The sequence below is a fragment of the Triturus cristatus genome, chromosome 5_1, assembly GCF_964204655.1.
Source record: "Triturus cristatus chromosome 5_1, aTriCri1.1, whole genome shotgun sequence".
In the NCBI taxonomy this organism is placed as follows: Eukaryota; Metazoa; Chordata; class Amphibia; order Caudata; family Salamandridae; genus Triturus; species Triturus cristatus.
Window position 1 is genome coordinate 844,577,194 of NC_140587.1, and position 16,578 is coordinate 844,593,771.

General features: G+C 43.6%; 1 protein-coding gene across 1 annotated transcript in view; it reads right to left on the reverse strand.

The window, feature by feature from the left end:
- Positions 1 to 16,578, reverse strand: part of CDH19 (cadherin 19) — a 925,430-nt gene that overhangs the window by 782,973 nt on the left and 125,879 nt on the right. The gene's annotated exons all lie outside the window — the stretch shown is intronic.

Genomic DNA, 16,578 nt, shown 5'->3' on the forward strand with positions numbered 1-16,578 from the left:
TTGTTTTATTTAAAATACCTTTGTCCTTTCCAACCTATACCTTCCCTTGGAGCTCTCTTCAGCACAAATAGAAAGTGGGGAAAGTTTTAAAGTAAGCCACAGCACATGATTTTGTACTGGAATGTCTATGCTAGACTCACACAGACACCTTTGCACTATGGTGCAAAAGTGTGTATGTGGCGCTAGACAGTCAGACACTGTGGCACTCCTGGGAAACAGATCAGCAGTACCATTTCCTAATAGATATGGCCCTGTTCTGTTCTCTCCCTGTGATGCAATGCAGCACACAAACGTAAGTTGCTGACCTGCATGCATGATATTTTAGTAAATATACCCCCTGATCGCTGGTCTTACTTACTGCTCTATTTGGCGTTCTAGTCCTAATTTATATGTGACTTGCACTTTCTTTGTAGCTTGGTTCCCAGTGCTTTTCTTGCTTCTATGTCTTCTCCGTCCAGTGAGGTACTGGTTTGAGATGCTGTAGCTATGTGTTTTTTCTGTATTCTACTAGTGTTACTTGTTCTGTCTGTGTACTTACAGCCCTGTTGTTATTCGTATCCCTATTTTTGGGCCTGTAGTCCAGTGTTTCCTGGTCTTTCTGTATACTTCTAGTTTTGTTCTTGATTTATTGAAAATACTATTGTCCTGTATTCTGGGGTTCCATGTTCCATCTACATACTTCCACTCTTATTCTTATTTGCATCCCCAATTCATTACCCTGTATTCTAGAGTACCCTATTCTAGTTGCCTACCAATCATCCTTACTCTTCATGTTTGTCTTTCCTAGTTTCTCGTGTCTTTCTTAGTTTTCTAGCTAATTGGCTAGATTGGTCAATCTGCTCTTTCTGTATTCTGTTATGTTTTCCCATTTCCTGTTTGTAAGAATTCTGTTGTACCTTATTGAACCCTGTTTCTGAATTTTGCTCCTCTAGCTATGTTGCCTTTCTTTTACCTTCTGTAAGTTTTTCTACTCTTAGTTATTACGACTATTTATTATTACCAGAGGGTGCCAGGGAACTCTGTGGTTTGGTACCTAATGAAAAGAGATTCACTTAGTGTCACTCTTTCATAGGAGCTGATGTTTTCTCCAAATTCTCTGTTAAAATTACTGCTCCTTATCTTACTGTGATCTTTTTCCATTAGATATAGATAATTTTCCACATAACATACACACACACTCAATAACAGTAGTTTCTCTATTGTTCTTCTATGTATCCCTTTTCTATTGGCTTTCTCTTATTAACTGTTATGCATATATATTTGTTGGGAGGCGGACTATTGTTAGGGGTAAGTGTGCACCTACCACTAGCAATAAGGACACCAATGCAATATAGAGTCCAGATAAGGTCTCAATAAACGATTCCCTTGCTCAACCATTGGTAGCTGGCAGCAAGCAGGCATGCCTAGCGTAGAAGAAAGGTGTGCAAAGCATTTAAAAACCCCAATACACTAAATAAGTAATACATAACAAACAATAAAGATCCACAATCAATTTATACAAATAGGACATATGTTTATGATCACAATGACACCAAAACAACTAAAATCCAATATAGGCAAATGGAGATATGGGGCCTCATGTAGGTAGCCAAATACCGGTCGGTAACGGCCGATTTTCGGTAATTATACCGTTACCGACCGGTATTTTGGCCATTGGTATGTAGGGGGACATATTTTGCTTTCGGAATTTACCGAATCGGTAAAATTACCGATTCGGTAATAATACCGAATCGGTAATGTTACCGAATCGGTAACTTCTCCGAATCGGTAATTTTACCGATTCGGTAAATTCCGAAAGCAAAATCGAGATGTAGGGGGAGTGTGTGTGTGTGTTTATGAGTCGGTATTTACCACCAACTTATAGTTGGTGGTAAATAATGAATGTATGTGTAAATGCATTTTTACGCGCGTAGCAGTGTGCAATGTGGCATACATACATGCCCTTAGGGCATGTATGTGTGCCACATGTGCACACATGGCCGAATCAGGGGTGCAACAGGGTGTCAATGTGACACCCTGCCACCCTTGTATGTGTTCCCCCCATTACCGAATCGGTATTTACCGATTCGGTAATGAGGCATACCTTCCCATCAATGGGAAGGTATGCCTCATTACCGAATCGGTAAATACCGATTCGGTAATTACCGAATAGTAACGAATCGGTAAAAAATACCGACTCATTACCTACATACCAGTTACCACTTCTAAAATACCGATTCGGTATCGTTCGGTATTTTAGAAGTGGTAACTGGTATGCTACCTACATGAGGCCCATGATCTTGTAATGATTAAACACTTCCTAGTGCTTAAAAATATATAGTGCCAACTTTTAACATACTTGACCAGGACAAAGTCAAAGTTTGAGGCTGACCGCGATGGAGCCTTGGTGGGATACACTAAGTGGGAGGCCCCACCAAAATTTCCCTTCGCACTTAGAAACATTTTGGGAGGATTTTCTCTTGATGTCAAGCAGGCCTCTCCAGCAGGCCCAATTTTCAGTGGCTTGGTTGGCTTGGTTCAGCTGGAGCCCCCAGTCAACTCCTGCAAGTCTTGAGCTCCAGAGCTTTCAGCTGGACGAACCAGAAATCCGGGCCGGATCCCGGTGCGACGTAGTTGGATTGACTCTCGACGTTGGGTCAGTCACCTTATGGAGCTTTCTCCAACAGTTGCTCCAAACTACTCCAATTTCAGGAGCATCTTCCTGAAGTTCCTCTTGAGGGCTAAAAGTGTCCACATCACAAATCCAAGGTTCCAAAGTCTCAGAGTTGTTCCTCAAAAGTTGGGACTATCGTTCCCACAATGCACCTGGCCAAAACCTTAAAAGTCCACTGGATGCACTCCAGGCTGGGGACTTCTTGGGGGATATGATGCAGGTGAGCTCTGGTAACGTGTTGCTTTCAGGGAGTCCACACCCTAATCTTTTTTAAAGCAAAACAAAGTCCTCAAGACTGCAGGTGCTTTCCAGGTATCCAGCAGAGCATGTGTGGCCTTTTCTTGCCCTACATAACACTGCACTTAAAAATTAAAGATGCTGATTCTTTCCCCTTGGGAATAAGAGTTGGCTAAATCAACCCACTGGTGTGGCTCATTTCCCTAAACACTCCATTTCCAGCCCTCCAGCAAATTCCATTCTTGGGGCTGTCATCTGGATGGGGGTACAGGAAGAGGGGATAAGCCTGCCTGCACTCCTTACTGTACTGCTCTCTTTGAAGCCCAATTTGATTTACCCACCCTCATCCTGGCCTGGTCTCTGCAGCTGCGGAACCCCCCCCACCCGCTCCAGATACCTTCTGTCTCTGTGCAGGTCACTTATCACCTCTTGAAAGCTCGCCAATCAGGAGAGGCTGCTAGAAGGCAGTATTTTGGCTCACTGAAAAGAAAGTTCTATATCTTCTTTTCTGTATTAGTTATAATAACTTCAACAGGGGCATGTTGTTGGAGTTATCATTACCAATCTTTTAAATCCTTGAAATATTATCTTAGCTCACTCCTGTTAATAGATACACTGTATTAAAAGTATTTCCATGTTAACCCATAGAGCTAAAAGTCTGCAAGGGGGGAAAATGAAATTGGTAGTTTTTCCCTTAGCAGGGCATCGAAAATATCTTTTAAAATGTCCTCGCTTATTTTACACACACCCTACCCTGAGGGCACCTAGTGTAGACCTTAGGGGGTGACCTCTATGTTAAAAGAAGGCAGTTTAATACTTTGGAAGTACCCTTAAATTTAAAGTCGAGTCTGCATGTAATTTCAATTTAAATCAGCTTGCAAAGCAGGACTGACTTTTAAAATGACAGCAGGCAACACAGCAGTACACAGGTAAGTGCCTCAAAGCTTCTGGCTGCTGGGCCTCTAAATCTACATGCCCAACCATGCACTAGGGACTTACAGGTAGGTTGTCAGTGCCAATAACAATTACACCTAATTGCCATATACATTTTTAATCAGAGCACTGGCCCTGGGCCAGGTTAGCAAAGCCCGGGGAGCAGTCATAGTCAGTTATCACCAGTATCAGTCCCCAAAAATTGGGGGTGAACAGGGCACAAAGGATGACGTTCTCACAAAGTTTCTTTCTGGTTATGTCTTTCCAGGTGCTGTCTAAAATTCATTTCCCAGTCCACCTCAACCTGCCTAAGTCTTAAGCTCATGTCCTGTTCTTTCTCTATCCAGGTTTCATGTACTCACTGGTATATGCTAAACCCCTTTTGCTGAACTCTCTATTTAGTTATTTAAATCCTGGTGCCTGAGGGTTCCTGACATTTGGGCCCAATCAATTTGTTGATGCTTAATTCTTGAGAGGCAAGTAAAAGCCGTTGCCCACTCCATCGAAATTATGAGATCCATGGCTTTTCTACAAATCTAATTTCATAAACATATTTGAGCAGCTTAAAGCAGATGAAATTATCCATGTGCAAATCCGAGGGAAATGAGGAATACAAAAGAGGACTTGAACCTCATCACAATGTCCCTCAGTGATTCTCCATCTTAAGGAAAGGTGAGCAGGAAATGGGACACAAAAATAGAACACTTTTTGGAAGAAACTAAAATTAGCTGGTGGATGAGGGGAAGGGAACACAACCCAGAGAGCAAGGCAGTGAGGGAATGTTGAAGGGAAAAGCAGTACATGGAGAGAGAGAAAAAACATACACCCCCATGAAGTCCTTACATAAAAGGAAAAAAAATACTGCCTGTACTCAAACAGGTTTAGCAGTAAAGGAATATAACTCAGCCAATCAGAACAATGTGAGACTATATTACTCCTGGGTAGGGCATATGCATGAATAATAAGGAAAGGCATTGAATAAGGAGCTAACTTCAGAGTCGCCATTTGTAGACTTAAACCAATAGGTAAGGTCACCAGGGGCAGTATTTCAAACCGTGCCCCAGGAGCACAACGGGCATGTGAGCCCGGTTTGCACGCCCTGGGGCATGTTGGTATTTTGCAAGGACCCTTAAATGCTTGTGCGCCCATTTATGTAATATCGAAAGCGCTGGTGCACAAGTTGCATCAGTGCTTTTTCAAGAGGGTATTCCCTTATTTGCATGAGGCGTGGCCTAATGCAAATGAGGGACTCCCTTTGCCTCTGTGCCCGCCCTGTATTATAGACACAGTCGCAGAAGCAGAGAAGCTGTCAGAAGGCGCACTGACAGAGGGCTGCCACCTAAAAGGTGGCAGTCCTCAGGATGGGAGGACCCCCCAGACATTCCCTTACAGGCAGGTGCTGTCACTTACTGCACCCACCTGCAAGGGGATCTCAAATCTGTCCTTAATGTGCAAGCGGGTTGCCTCCGGCTCAGACAAAGACAGCAGTTTTTAAACCTGGTATTTATCTTGAATTTCCTCGCCTGGGGACCGCATGAGTTCACAGCATTCTACATGATAAGTAGTATGTTTCCTGCTTGTATCTGGAGAACCTGCTTAAATTGCATCTCGGCACAAACAGAAAAAGTGAACCCTATCTCTAATAGGGCCCAAAATCTAAAGCTGCTGCAGCTAAAACGTAAAAAATGTAAGCTAGATGAACAGTACAAAACATGATTTTCGGATCTGGCATTCTAGTATGATATCCTACTGTGACTTGAAGGATCGAAGCCCATATTGTGGCAATATTGGATCACAATATCAATTACAATGTATGCTAAATGGTTTGAGGATCAAACCTCATATTGTGACAGTATGACAAGACAACAATAGACTGTTGAATGGATGATTGTTGATTCGCCAGTGACAAAAGCAATTCTCAGCTGGAGTGTTCCTATTTGACCATTACTGATGTTACAACGCCACCTGCATGAAAACTGATGAGTCATGCACTTGACCAAAGTAAGGCATTACTAGTATATTTTGGGATTACATTGATAAATATGAAGCAAATGAGAAATTAGACCATTGCAACATTATTTGTTGATAATTACCCACAGACTGAAGTGAACTGTTTCCCTACTGAAGATATATTTGTGGTATTGCACAATTTGAAAATATCTTTCTTCAAATATTGTGATCTGTATCTAGATATATCTTTAAATCATATTTTTTTTCTGAACATGGTTGCTTGACTGGATTTAGAGTTTTGGCACTGACAAAGGTTTTATAATTCTTTAAGCCGAAAACTAAGCACTAATCAAGATTACCTCTAATGTAGAATCAAAGAAAAGAATATGTCGGAAACACGCATCATTTTTACAGGCTTGTTCAGAGATTTCTGCTACTATATTTCCAAAAAATAATCAGAAATTTCCAAGTCTAGAAAGTTAAAAGCCAGCTTTATTTAAATATGTTCAAAGGTGACTTAACAACACTAATTGCACTGTAAAATTCACAAGAAACAAACGTACAAGTTGACGAACAAAATGAAGAAGTAGAAAACACATGAAAAATAGTAGCGAGGGAAACATTCAACTAAGCAAACAGGGGCGGCTCCTCAACGTGGGCGGAGGAGTGTCTCCCCACTGCTTTCTCACAGTGCGAGAAGCAGAAACATAAAATGGTATTATTTATACCATTTTATGTTTCTGCTGCTCGAACTGCGAGAAAGCAGAAGGCAAGGTTTGTTTGGGGGTTGGGCAGGTGGGAGGTCCTGCTCCAGGCAAGGGAGGAGGGGCTAGCGCACTGTTGTGGGCGCTGACTGTTTGGCCCACCCCAGGGCCGACCAAGCCAGTTATGCACACTCTGCATTTTCTCCATGTAGGCTGCATGCAAATGTGTAAGTTTAGCTTTGTGAATCAAGCCCAATGTCGTACAAAAAGGATAAACGAAAAAAAACATGACAAAGGCGAGAAATGTTTTATTTGGATCATGACAGCGCAGGTGTTCAGCCGTACAAAGCATAATGGATCACCTTCACCCACACAGCTTGCACATATGGAAACAGACTATCACATCTACGTTTTCACAAAGCTCAACACACACTGAAACAGCCATGCACTCAGACTGATAAACATACAGACATCAATGCACACAAACTGTCACTCATAACCCATTGCAGCATGAGCACAGGGTGATGTGCATCACTGCATCACAGAATGGTGATATGAAGAGAAGAAAGAGGTGATATTTAAAACAGAGCGATGTGTCCCATCTAAACATTGGTGCACTAGGTGAAATGTGTCAAGTGTGCACGGGGTATTTAAGTGAGGGGATCACTTGGTATTGGCATAAACTGGGCACAAGTCAGGGTACACGGGATTAGATGGCGTCCACTCACTCTTTTTACAAGGTAGACTGTCTATCATGCCAAGAAGTTTGGCCCCTCTGAAATATGCTGAACTTGTCCTGGTGTAATTTTCAGACACCAGGACATGTTCAGCAGCGCTCATAAGTTGTCGGCTTTTAATTCCCAGCAGCAACATGCAGGCAGGGAGGGGGCATTCTTATGTATTTTCACATCCAACTGGGCCAAAGATAAAGGCCAAGTTAAGGGGCCATCACGCCTCCTTGTGTTCCAATATGGTCCTGGCTAGGGGCGGTCTAGAGCGTCACACTAAGATACAAATGCAACAGAAAGAAAAGAAAATCTCACAGGGTATTACTTCAGAACTACGTAGACGAGGCATGCATTTGACTTTGTTCAGTGTCTGTGAAGAGATATGCATACACTGTAAGAATGTCAGATGTGTTGGTTGTTCCAGTATTTACACAAATAACAATTTAAATATCACTATTTTATTTCTTTTATAGCACTACAAATCAGGGTGTCAGAGAGCTTTATGTAACATACACATTATACATTGACAATAAATCACGTGTGTAGATCAATGTACAGGATGTGTTACATAAGACAGTGAGGATTACAAGGTGTAGGAGTCACATGTCCTTTATAGCTCATTGTGATACATTAGAAGGATTACAGTTTGTGAACTTCAACTAACAAAAGGATCTCTGTGTTAAAAGCAGTAACCCACTTACCTGTCATCTCCATGTTACATAATGTGCTTTGCAGGAGGCACATTAACCTTCTATACTACTTTAATTCAAATCTAGGACTAGAGAAAACACAGGTCTCTCCAGCAGAATGATTTGCCTCCAGAGTTACCCTACCTTTATAATTATTCAGTGAGATTTTTGGGCACACAAAGATCTCTGCAGAAGGTGTCTTAATCATATACGATATTTTAAAATGCAGAGTTTGCAACCAATTAAGAAGAACACAAGTTCCTAGCAGAAAATATTAATAGTACATCAATAGAGGTTGTTTGGGATACGTTGAAAGCAGGGGTCCGGGGTGAGACTATGTCATATTCACTCAGAGCAAACAGACAAGAGAAAGAGGAGTTACGGAGGCTGCAGGATGAGCTTATGTTAGCAGAAGTAGGACTCATTAGTGTCACTAGCAATATAGACACAACTGGGGATATCTCTAGTACCTTAGCCCAAGTAGCAGTTGCCAAGGGAGCAATCACTAATATGTTTTCAGATAAGGCAATCCGGAAAGCCACGGCACGAAAAGAATTAATAAATGAAGTCAATGAGCAAGTGGGCCATCAATTGGCGATGCGATTGCGACAACAGGTCAATGCTAATCTAATAAGGGAGATTGTCTACCCATTGGAAGGCCAGTTAAAAGACCCAGAGCTGATTAAGCAAGCATTTTGGATGTTCTATAAAGAACTATATACGGACAACGGCAATGGAGACACCACAGAAATAGAAAGGTACTTAGAGAATTGTGAAGTCGTAAAGCTTGAGGTAAACACACAGCTGGCTCTAGAGGAAACTCCGAACATGGAAGAGGTATTGACCGCAGTCAAGAGCCTCCCTAAAGGAAAGGCAACAGGTCTGGATAATATCCCTTCGGAGTTCTATGGTACATTTATAGACGAAATTAAACACATGTTTAGGGATTTGATTATTCATATTTATTCCGGGGGGGGGAACCTCCCAGTTCCTGGGCCAGGGCCATAATTGTGATCTTCGCCAAAAAGGGGAAACCCCCAGAACATTTAGGATCATATCGTCCAATAACCCTTATAAATGCTGACTCTAAAATATACTCCAAAATCTTGTCAAACCGAATTGCACCCATAATACATAATGTTATCGTTAAAAGCCAGCACGGTTTTGTTCCTGGAAGGTCAACGATAAATCATATCCAGAGGGTTATTACACTTTTTGACGGAACAGAAACTACAGGAGACCCTGTGGCCCTGATCCTTCTGGATGCAGAGAAGGCCTTTGATAGGGTCTCCTGGCAGTTTCTCTGGAAAGCAATGGCGATGATGGGATTTCGAATCAAGTTTATTCAGGCGATACAAAAAATGTATAATAATCCTAGGTCTGTTGTATCTGTCAATGGAAGTCTAACTAAGGAAATCGCCGTCTCCAGGGGAACTCGCCAGGGATGCCCTTGTTCGCCATTGCTCTTTGCAATATATATAGATTCTTTTATTCGCTATTTGGAGAAAAACAATCATATAACCCCCATTATATCACAGGGGTATGCAACAAAAACATTAGCATACGCTGATGATATTGCTATAGTTGCTGCTGACCCCATAGTAGCAATGCTGACCATTGAGGCCGAGGCCAGGAAATTTGGGCTGGTCTCTGGCTACGCACTAAATCAAGGAAAGACACAAATTGTTTTAAATCAAAAAACTGTGATGGATGATCCTAGGGTGGTGAAGGGAGCGACATACCTGGGTGTCACAATTTCTTCCAAATTAGAGGAAGTTGTGGACATAAATCTTAAGCCAATGCTGAATACGATACAAAAGGATCTACGACGGTTAGACAATCTCCACCTGTCCATTATCGGAAGAGCAAATGCAATTAAAATGGTGTACTTTCCCAAGATATTATATTTATTCAGGGCAGTTTGCCTAGAGTTTTCTAACCAGTGGTTTACAGTAATGGAACGTACTTTTTCTAGATTTATATGGTCATACGCTCAAGCCCGTCGGGCATATAAATATCTTACCCTTCCTAAGGACAGAGGTGGGTTAGCACTTCCCAACTTACGGAGATATTACTGTTCATGTGTATTACTCTACAATAAGGAATTATTGCAAGGGGGAATAACACAGAGGTACATACCGCCTCAATCTTTCAGCTATTGGTGGGGAATTCCTGCTATGGCTATTTTTGGAGGCACATACACAACAGTTACCACAAAAAGGTCAAATTTAAGACTCTTTATAGTTGTTTTAAGGTATGGAAGGCTGTAAAAAAAAGTGCTAGGAATAGGACGATTCACATACTACACTCCGGTACTAAATAACCCAATTCTTCCACCAAGAATCTTTAAAGATAACTGCGTTAATAAATGGTATAACTTAGGAATAACACAATTAGGGGATTTTTATACTAATCAGGGGATTAAATCTTTTGATGTTTTGAAGGGAGAACTTGGTTTAGATTGGCGGGATTTCTTTAAATATCTCCAGATTAGGGACTTCCTAACTCACAAATCTGGAGCAAGAACACTCTGGGAAGAATCTACTGTAGTAGAGACAATTATACATTCTAAGAAACATTCGATAGGTGGAGTTTATGTGTCATTGTTGGACATGTTCCCTGATGATCTAGATAAAATGGCAATGAGGTGGCAAAGTAAACTCCAGATTTCTAAAGAAGGATTTTTATACTCCTATCAGCTAGCTCAAACCATTCTTATTTCTACCAAACTCCAGGCACAATTTTATAAAACCTGTTTTTTTCTCTATTATACACCTGATAAGATTGCAAAATGGGGAACTGGTAATGGGACTTTCTGCCCGAGATGCAACCTATTTAAAGCAGACTCCATCCATATCTTTGCCTCTTGCCCAGTGTTAATACCTCTGATACAAGATATAGGGCCATATGTAGGTAAATAATTTTTACCGATTCATAAATACCGAATTTTACCGAATCGGTATTTAAGAATCGGTAAGTTATATGTAGGTCAACAATCGGTAAACATTACCGATTCGGTAATATTCGGTAAACATGAATCGGAATTTACCGATTCGGTAAATACTGAGGTGGTATTTACCGATTCGGTAAATACCCAAGTGGTATTTACCGAATCAGTATTTACCGAATCAGTAAATACCGAATCGGTAGTTCAAAAACACATGACTTGATGAATCAGCCAATCCTGTGCTACCTAAACCCCACCCAACCAGGAAGTGGCCACACCCAGGCAGGTGCACACAATCAGCGGACTCTGGAGAGGCTGGGAGTGCTGAGGAGAGGAACAGAGCAACTGACTGATTCAGCCCTGGAAACTGCAACAATGGCCAGCCAGGACACAGAGAGGGAAGGAGGGGAGAGGAAGCGAAAGCTGAAATTCAGCCAAAAGGAGCTGCAAGTACTGGTGGAGGAGGTCGTGAAGCAGCACCAGAAGCTTTTTGGCAAACAGTCACAGCAAGTGCCTGAGTCAGAGAAACGTAAGATCTGGCTTGGCATCCAGGCACAGGTGAATGCCATGGGAGTGACCCCCCGGGACATCGATGTCCTCAAGAAGCGGTGGTACGACATCCGTATCATCACGAAGAGGAAGGTGGCAGAACTGAAAAAAGAGGCCAGCCGGACAGGAGGTGGAGGCAACAGGGAACCAGCCCTGACAGAACTGGAGGAGCTAGTGGAGACCACCATTGAGCCAGAAAGCATTGTGGGGATTGGGGACGCTGACAGCTCCGGCAGAGGCACCTCCAAACAAGGTAAGACGCTTGCACAGCAATGTGCCCCCCTACCCCTATCCCAACTCCCCAAATGTGCAATGAGAATCCCACTCCAGTACAGGTGTTAGTGCATGCTAGCAATGCATCATGGGAGATGTAGTCCCTGAAAGCCCAAACATGATACGATTAGCACAGAATAACAGGGCATGTGACACACAGTAGCGAGAAGCAGGCAGAGGACATTGAGATACTGTTTAGAAAATGTTTGGTCATGTCAGCAAATCAATGCTTCAGGTACACTTAGCTTATGTCGCTTTTCTGTCCACAGGCACTACTGCGCACAGAACTGCCCATGACAAGGGAGAGAGGGCACACCACAAACACAGCGCGGAGAAGGCCACCACCAGTGCTGCCCAGGGAACGGCACCACAGGCAGTCACACCACCCCAGCCAGCATCGCCGCTCCAGCCAGCATCCCCACTCCTGCAGGTGTCACCACCATCTTCACCACCTGCATTGCACAGGTTGAGGAGGCGTCCTGCTGCCAGGTTGGATGTGACAGACTCATCGTCTGAAGACTCGAGGGGGGCGGAAACGTCCACTGTACCCCAGGATGTAACCCATGCCAGTGTGCCTTCCGACTCTGAGGGAGCACACACAGGTGGCAGACGGCGCCGCAGGGCTCGGCCGCAGAGTCCACCTCCCCTAGGGCTGGGCCATGGAGTCTCCTCAGGGCTTGAGGCCACCATGGTGAAAATCCAACGCATCCAGGCAAGGGCAATGGTGTTCGTACAGCGACAAATGCGTGGCCTCAATGAGACTTTTGTAAACATTGACAAGGGCATCAGCGCCATGGCAGGGGGAATGGCTGAGATGGCAGCGGGCATGCGGGACATGTCCCAGTCCATCATGCTGCTGTGCTCAAAGTATGATGAGGACAGGGCAGCACGGCGCAGGGGACATCAGAGAAAGGATCTGACCTCAAGGGCAGTGAACCGGCTGGCGACTGCCACTTCGCTGCTCTGCAGGCGCTCTGTGGCGATGCAGGAGGGCCTTGCGCACTGCAGCACAGATGTGTCCAGGGGGATGGTGAGGGTCACGAGTGCACTAGAAGTGCTGCTCACCAGCCAGTCTGCAACAACTGGCGCTTTGGATGCTGGTGACACAGAAGACACGACCAGCAGGAGCAGCATAACCCCCCCTGTCCCAGACACACGTCGGAGCAGCAGGCGGCAAGGTGGTGCCACTGGTACCCCAGCCAGTGAGGACGCTCACTCAATGGCATCCCGCACTGGTGCGCGTGGGCGCAAACATTAATGCGTCAGGAAAAACAAAGACACTATTGGGTGAAGTAACCCTTAACTGACATAAGTTTATTTCTTAATGTTGATGGAATAGGTTTCCCTTTGTGTCGTGGCGTAGTGCTGCCTGATTAAACTACGTTATGGCATCCGACTACTGGCTGTGTCCCCTTACTCATTCAGAAATAGTTGCATGTGATCTCTGCCCGTCTCACTCTCCCATCTGTTGCTGTTGGCACTCCTGCTGCGTTGGCCTCTGGCTGTGCAGACTCATCATCATTGTCCTCAATATATGTCATTTCGACCTCTGTACCTCTCTTCGTGGCAAGGTTGTGCAGCATTGCACAAGTGGCAATTATCTTGCAGCAGAGGATGGGTGTGTACTGGCGTGCACCTCCGCTTTTATGGAGGCAGCGGAACCTGCTCTTCAATAGTCCGAACGTGCGCTCCACCACATTGCGTGTAGATTTGTGTGCCACATTATATCGTCTCTCACTCTGGGTTGATGGGTGTAGGTAGGGAGTGAGGATGAATGACCGCACGGCATATGCACTGTCGCCTAGGTGAGTAAAAGGGAAACATCAGTCACATGCCTCAATACACTATGATTTGCACTGAGTACTATGGAGCGTCACTGTTACTTACCTAGCAGGTATCCTTCTCCAAATTCTCCCGCAAGCAGTCGTGTGTAGATCCCACTGTTCTGGAAGATGTAGGAGTCGTGGGTGCTCCCAGGGAACTTCGCAACAATATCAGTGATGATGTTCCCTGCATCGCAGATTACCTGCACATTGATGGAGTGGGCGGACTTTCTGTTCCTGTAGATGTGCTCAGTGGCAGCTGGTGGGCAGATTGGGATGTGTGTGCCATCAATACAGCCAATGACATGGGGGAACTGTGCCATGTGATAAAAGTCAGTTTTAGTTTTCTGCAGTTCAGCCTGTGTGTTTGGGAAGCTGATGTAGTGGTGCTTTCTCTGCATCATGGCATCCAGGAACTTCCTGAAGAAACGGGACAGGCAACTCTGGGATACACCGCCCACCGCAGCTGTCACCCCCTGGTAACTGCCAGATGCGAGTAGGTGTAGGCTGCAGAGAACCTGCACATGTGGTGGTATGGCATGCGCCCTTCTTGTTGGCTGGTCCAGGAGTGGGTGCAGGTCCCTTATCAGGTCCATGATGGTTTGGGGGTGTAGCCTGTACCTTTCATGTATCTCAGCGTCAGTCAGTTGAAAGAGTGTGATTCGGTGTGTGTAAATGCGTTCCTCCCGTCTCCAAATCCTCAGTCCTGCTGCCTGTAGACGTAGGCGCCTTGCAATGACATACAGAGCGGCCATGTTGTCCACACTGTTGCATTTTGGGATTGCTAATATGCACTGTTGATGCTTACCACCTGCTTTCAATCTGTGTTAATTACCGACTCTTAATTACCGAATTTCATGTATTTCTTAATTACCGAATTTACCTACATATCTTTTCCCGTTTTACCACTTCATATTTACCACTTCATATTTACCGAATCGGAAAATATGTATTCGGTAAATATGAAGCGGTATTTTAGAATTCGGTAAATATGAATCGGTATTTACCGATTCATATTTACCGAAACTGGTTTTTGGCCTCCTACATCTCACTTGACTAAATACCGGTCGGTAACGGGATATTTACCGAATTTCGGCCGTTACCGACCGGTATTTAGCTACCTACATGAGGCCCATAGAGAGGTTCTTAACTTCTGTTCTTCACAGAAAGGTTGTCTTGTCACCAGAGGCAATGGTACTTGGGGTGGAAGATTCAGAAAATCTTGAGAACGGTCACGATTTTATATTTGTTGCTATGTCCGTTTGGCGGCTATGTCTAGCCTCGGCTTGGCTAGACCCGCTACCACCCATTTTTCAACAGTGGCTAGCTAGGCTTTTAGCGGTGCATAATATCGAGATAGCTATATATAAGCGGAAAGGCAGAAGGCGACGTGAAAGGGGCATGAAAATCTGGACTCCTCTCACACTCTGGCGAGATCTACAAATCTGATTTATTATCAATGCTGTAATGTATTTATGTTATTGCTTTAATTGGTTTTTTGTGAAGCATGGAATATATTTTGCAAAATTTCCTATAATGTTTATTTAAATATGACAAACACAACGTTAAGTTCATGATGCTAATGTACAGAATGTTTACCTGTCCGGGGGGGGGGTGGGGGGGGGGAATAAATATGCAAAAATCAATAAAAATATTTAAAAAAAAAAAAGAAGAACACATCTACTGCCATGTTTCTCCTTGTTGCCAATTTCTGTGTTTTAAACAAAATATATTTATAAACTGAGGTTCAGCCTTTAATGTCTGGGTTCGAGCCACATTTTTGTGCAAAATATAATTTGTTAATGATGTTGCTTTCATACTGCCTAACTTGGTTAATCCCCCTACCTCTTCTTTAAGGACGTGTGCCCTGGGCATGAAATGACCACACAATGTTTTGAAGTAATGTAGAATGAAAAATGTCCTATCTATCATAACGGAAAGGTTAAATTCTTTTAAGGACTCGTAGATGAGTATTATGCCTTCTTTCTTCACATTATTTATATAGCAGCTATTTATTCAGATTTAACACAAGCTAAAATTACCATGAAATCTTGGGAATAAAGTAGAACAAATCCTCCAACGGGTACACAGTCCCACAGTAATGAATCAGGAAGAATAGTCCACAACAGAGTTCCTCTTCATTGTCTCTTCTTCCTCTTTATTGGCTGCTTGCAGATGAGATAAGTGTTTTTCTTTTGTTCAATTCTGTATGTTTTTATTCGTGCTTTATTGATAATAGCTTGTTAGTGCTATGCAATCATGCTGCTTGCACGCTGTGGATATTTATGTTTTGTGTCTTTACCATGCTGCTCACATTTCGCTGTGTGCCTAATTAATTGGAGTTTTCCTTTACGGCCGCGGTAAAGCTCTGCTTTCCTTTGTGGCAGTTGTTGGTGCAGCTCCCACAGTGTGGTCCTCACACCGTTAGATGGCCTTGAGGTGCAGGTGAGACCACGTTGCACAAGTTTCCATTTCCTCACAGTGGGAAGAAAACTGTGCGTTGTGAGATTGTATCTACCATAACACCCATTTAATGGCTTTGAAAAAGGCCACTAAACACCAAAGATATATTTTTTTTCTAGGAAATAAATATGGGATATGCGCGGGCTACTCTGGTGTTGGGATTACAACCCACCCATAAAGCCCCAACAGTCTTTCTACTTGCCTGGGGTGTAGTGCATTCCAATCCCTATGTCAAGTAAGAGGAAATTTGGATTCTTCTGGGTGTAGTTTTGACATATGGACGGGCAGAATAGGCTGCCACCCATGGAAACCTTCTAAACCCTGTTATTTCAGAACACTAGATACACATGGGATACACATGGGAGTCCAGGGTGGTGCGCCTTGTGTGGATCGCACAAGTGTCTTACCTACAATGCCCTGCAAACCTTTCCTAAAATCTGGCATTTTCCACACATTTCTGTGACCTAAACTATAGGAATCTGTAGGGATCCTCAGATCTGCAAGGATTCACAAAACTAGTACTGCTCAGTGTTTTCATAGTTCTCTCTGTAGAAATGCTTGTGTGACTCAGCCCTTCATCCACAAAATGAGGATATCGGTAAAAGGGGTAGCTGAGGTACTGGACCTGA